This window comes from Orussus abietinus, unplaced genomic scaffold, assembly GCF_000612105.2.
Source record: "Orussus abietinus isolate OABI.00-Male unplaced genomic scaffold, Oabi_2.0 scaffold131, whole genome shotgun sequence".
NCBI classification, from domain to species: Eukaryota; Metazoa; Arthropoda; class Insecta; order Hymenoptera; family Orussidae; genus Orussus; species Orussus abietinus.
In genome coordinates, this window is record NW_019394286.1 from 134,737 (window position 1) to 140,350 (window position 5,614).

The following is a 5,614-nucleotide window of genomic DNA, read 5'->3' on the forward strand; positions in this document are numbered from 1 at the left end:
GCGGGGGCGGAACGGACCGAAGCCTGCCTGACTGCCGGTCCGCCCCCGACCACCTCCACCCACCACCCCCTCCTGGACGGGGGTGAGTAATTAACCAGGCCGTAGCCTGCCCTGACCGCCCTGCCAGCCCTGCCTGTTTGCACTACAGCCTTAATGCGCATACCCACCTACGGATTCTGGGTCGTCACCGCGCGGACGTGGAGCGATGGCGGGACTTCACCCCCGGCCGCGTCTCTTAATCGAACGGCAAGGAAATTCCGCACCGAAATCTGATGCTGCAGATTCTACCGACCCGCGTTCTTGTGTGGGTGCACCTCCATGCACTCATCCTGATGGGCATTCGCCCTCCCGTTCGCTGGTCGCGGAGATGACGCTCGTGAGTGACATCGTGGAGTTTCTTTTTCTAGACGTATTGATCCGAATGTTGAGCATTAACTTTGGAGACGTTAATTGGGTCAATAGAGTTCTGATGCGAGGTTGTAGCCGAGCGAGATCACTTCCGGGAGATCGTTTCGGCGATTTTCAGTGGCGCATCAGCAACGACCATCAAGGTGACTATCAACAGACTACTAACAGGTGAAACTCATGAGGGAGATTTGGATGCAATAAAAGACTACAAGGCATCTCTAACGTGATCTCAGGACACCTTGCACCACCACCCATAACTAGTTCCATGATCTCTGTACACCACTCGACGGGACACCCAGGACACCCTGATCGCTCCGCAAGACGTCAAGCGTTCCTCCCGGTGGACCGATCCGTAAACGCCGAGGATGGGAAACGAGGTCAGCCAGAATTTCCGCAGCTTCTCGCAGAGAGAAGTGCGGTGCAAAAACCAGCGCGTGCGGTTTCCGAAAAAGCCCAGGCGGAGGGTTAAGTGTCTACGCAGGAGAGGAAGAGAGAAGAACGCCGAGGGGGACGAGCGGGTCCATATACTATATTTCTATATAAGGGGAGGAGAAAGAGAGAGATTTCCGCCGACGTGGCGCGGTTATGACGCAGCGGAATGCGCGATGGTACGAAAATTGTGATGAGTGTAGTGTGAAATATTTACACGCGGAGGACTATCCATCACCACCTCCCCTTATCCAGCACCTTCTTGCCAGTCCGGCACGACCCAGCCCAACCTACTTCACGCCTCCGCAACCTTCACACCTCGTAGAGTAGAGTAGAGTGCTCTTCATTTCTTGCTGGCTCCCCTTCCTCGACGTTGGGCAACTTTTGCCACCAACGAGAAACCACCTCCGTCGGCTCGGGCCGACGGAGGTGTCTAATGGGTACCGACTGTGTCTGTGGACAAAGTCTAGGACTCTCCAAGTAGAACCTCCGATTTTTGCGATTAATTTCTCCCTTCCTTCCCCTTTTCGAAATCTCTGAGGTGTCTTATGGGCGCCGACTGTGTCTGTGGACAAAGTCTAGGACTCTCCAAGTAGAACCTCCGATTTTAGCGATTAATTTCTCCTTTCGAAATCTCTGAGGTGTCTTATGGACAATGTGTCCATGGACAAAGTCTAGGACTCTCCAAGTAGAGCCTCCCATTTTTGCGATTGATTTCTCCCTTTCTTCCTATTTTCGAAATCCCTATCAGGGTGAAACTCCCCAAAAGTGGAAAACTAGTCCCATGGCACTGGGTTAAAAATGATTTTTTTTTTTTAACTTAAGGTTTAAGGGGATGACAAAGTGGCAAGTCAATCGTTCGCGACACTCTTCAACTTTACAACGTGAATGCAGAATCTATTACGAAGGTCCTGACGACCGTGAAATTTTATTTTCTTTCATATATTTTAAAGAGATCTAGGAAGTGATAGAGAAGAAAATTGAAATTTCATGGGTCTCGGGACTTTCCTTCCATGTTCACAGTATTTGAAACTATTCGGTGTATCCCGTTCGGAGAGGTTCGATTAAAGAGAATCCTTTGACGCCCCTTTAACATCACCTTAAAAAAGAGATACAGATATACCTAGATCCTGTGATTCTTCCCGATTTTTATGGAAGATCATTAATTTTAATCGACAATGTCAAGTCGTGTCTGCAGTATTTTCTCTTCCTTTTAATCGGATGACGGGAACGGATTGATCGGACGGGGTGTAAAGTATGAAGGGGTCGTCGAAATCTTTTAATATTGAGACCCGCTGTCTAACGATATCAGAGGTAATCGCCTTACTGTCCAACACGTTAGCCGATACACGGCCAGCAGTGATTGATTGATCACCGATCGAAAGTAAGTCGGCCGGACTCCCTTAACGACCACCCGACGAAGACGTTTTCGGAGTCGCTCGTCGATGAGGTCTTCTTCGAAGCTCGAAGGAACTCATCCAAGCCGTCGATAATGCATCAGGGAGGAATCAAACCCGCCATTTTTCCCTAAAACGTACTTCCGAGCCAATCACGTTATCGCCCCTCTCCGCCTCTCCTCAATTCCACCCATCCGTCCATTCCAGATAAAATCCCAAAAATGATAACAATTCCTCTTTCAAAAAGATCCACACGCATTAACTGCCTAACTAAAAATGACCAAAGTGGATTTATAAAAATCACAAATCCGGCGCGAAGAAACGGAACAAATTTCAAAGAACCCGAGAAATATCCCTTCGAACAGTACCGAATAAATCATACGTTAACTCGAAGAATAATAATGAAAAAGAAAATAATCTGGAATAAATTCGATACCGCGTTTCCTCGGAATCTTGACAATTCATTAGAGTATATTTGAGTGAAATAATGACTCTTCGACATGGAAAAAATTATTCCCTTGGATTAACGAATATTTTTTTCTCAGAGTGCCTCCGGAGAAGTGCACATTGAGTTCTCTTTCCAGCCGACCCGGATTTAATTCGGCGGACATTTAATTGGAGGAAGGCAAAAAGTCATTTAACCCTAGGTGTATCATTCCCTAGTCGAAATAATGGCGGGAGGTGCGGTGGAAATTCGTGGACCAGCGAAATCGAAAATGGACAGGTCGATGGTACGTCTCGTATCGTGCAAGGGGTGGGCCGAGGGGAGGATTCGCGGGGGGTGGCCGATGCACGGCCCGTTCGGGCAGAACAGCCTCGGCCGATCGTTATGATTATGTCGCGGAATTGCGATTGTAACCAACGCTTTCGATAGAATAATTTGAATTTGTATGTAAATTGAATTTAATGGCCGGTGCAATATAGATAACTCCGGGCGGCGGCGCCGAGCGGCGCGCCCGCCTCTTGTGATTAACGACGTTCGACGCTAGTAATTTGACATTAGCGCCGTGATGAAGGACCGAAATCGCATTATCGTCGCTAAAGTCAATCTGGCCCGGGACAACGAGGTCCGCTGACTGGTTCCAGGAGGCCCCGAGCCCCGCAATTAGCCCGGACATGCAATCGAGTCTCGAGTAATCGCGTATGTGCCACGCAAGACCCCCTTCGCCCCGGGGATTTCTCCCAGCCCAGTTTTCCCTCGTTTTTCTCCCGCGGACCCTGGATAATGGACGGCAAAAAATGGATTTTGACCCTCTACAACCTAATATCCCTCGCCAACCTCAAAGAACGCTATGTAACGTGGAATTAACGAACATTAACCGACTCGAAAGGCGGAATTAATTTGCGACATATAAGCAGAAGTCTCGGTTATGAAATAGGGGGATGGTTTTTGGGAGGAATAAAATGAGACTTAGTAAATACGGATAGATATGGATATCTGGGGATGTGACTTTGAAGTCCCTAGAGGGTTAACAAAACCGTGAGGCGGATGATTCTCGAAGAAGATTTCCCGGGATTATAATTTTTCCATGATTTTCCAGGTCATCTTGAGTGTCAAGCCAAAGCTGGATCTTCCCCTTCGGGGCTTTTGGAACAGGTCGTCGGAAATCCGAGGACCATGGATTAAGCTCGTCCCGATGCGTCCTCAAAGGGTCAAAGGGAACAATGTTCTGTCATTAATTGTTCACCGTAAGTGGGTTAACAGTGGTAGGAAAGATTCGCGATATCCGAGGGGAAAGGAAACGTGAAAAATTAATTCCGTAATTTTTTCAGAACCTGAGGGGGAAGTTGATTCCTCCTGGCGCGTCGTCAGGGGGAAGGAGGGGAGTTGAGTTTCCCTCTTTCTCCGATATTTGAGGGCATTTCAGGAATGATCCGTTCTTTCGATTTCGCGAGGGGCCATGAAGAGGAACCACCCCTGGAGAGCCCTGAAGAGCCCTGAAACGAGACTCCGTGGCCCCGGAAATCGACGTCGTCGATTCATCGAAGAACGGCGAGCGGATCGCGGGTAATTTTTAATTAACCCTCCCCGCCCGCTGCCCCCGTCCCAAAAAAAAAAAGAAGAAAAACTCTCTCGAGGTGCAACCTCGATCGCGGAAATTCGAGAACCGGAAGACAGTGCCTTCGGGATGCCGGCTCGAGCTTTTATCGTGGCCTCGTTTCCTCGGCTCGGCTCTCGAAGCTCCGGAGCTTCTTCTTCCTCTTTCCCGGCTCTTTAATCCATCAATGGCACGATGAAAGGTACGCGATACGAAGAAATCTAATACCAAAATGGATTTAGCCGTTATAGATACGCCGCTCGAGAAATACGGGAAGAGGAATCCGGTTAAATCCATCATACCGCTGTCATTCCTCCAACCTCCGACCTACCCCACAGGAGCGCATCGAAATCTAGTTTAAAGGTTCCTTCGACACCTCGAACCGAGGCCCATCGCGCGGTCCTTCATCATCCACGTCCTGGACTTGAAGATACGGCGTAATTAATTGCCCCCCCTCAAGAGTGGAATTGCAACCCTCTAAATGACGTTCTTCGGCTCTCTGAAATCTCCTACAGGGTTTCTTATCAATCTGGTGCGAAGAACTTTCCCTAGCTCAAAGAGAATCAGAACTTTGTCGGCTTGAATACGGACCCATTTCTAACACACCTTCGGTGTACAAAAAGTTAGCCAAATACATTTATCTTTACTCAGTTAATTACAAAAATATATTACAAAGATATAAAATAACAAATAATTACAAAAATAACTCCTGTCCCATGAAAAGCTCAAATCAATTATTTTTGCCAAATACGGCAGAACATAGCACCCGAGGTATACTCCTATCATATAGTGATTCTGGGGCTCGCCAAATAAAATATTGTTCTCAAATTTAGTATTCAATCTTTTTTAGTTGTTTCGATATAGTTCTTAATATTTGTCCTCGGTTTGAGGAAGCAGAAAATCTTGTACATGCAATCTGCGCGAAACCAAACGTACTGTGACATTTGCCAAAAAGATTTTAGCTGCGATTTTAATGTATTGAATGTTCTGCCATATTTGGCAAAAATAATTGATTTGAGCTTTTCATGGGAAGGGAGCAATTTGTGCTATTTTTGTAATTCATTGAATAAAGATAAATGTATTTGGCGAAGTTTTTGTACATCGAAGATGTGTTTAAGGGGATTTCACTCCTTTCATCTAGAATATTTACCTTGATTAAACGCAGACTCGACAAAATCTTATGACAGCGACAGTTCACCGTCTCTCTCCGTCAATCCTGAAAAAATGGCATTAAAAAATTGAAGGGACAACGTGGTCAAAAAAAAGTGAATAGCTGTCCATTCGAAAGACCGTCTCTCTCCGTCAATTCTGAAAAAAATGACATACAAAAAATAGGAGGGA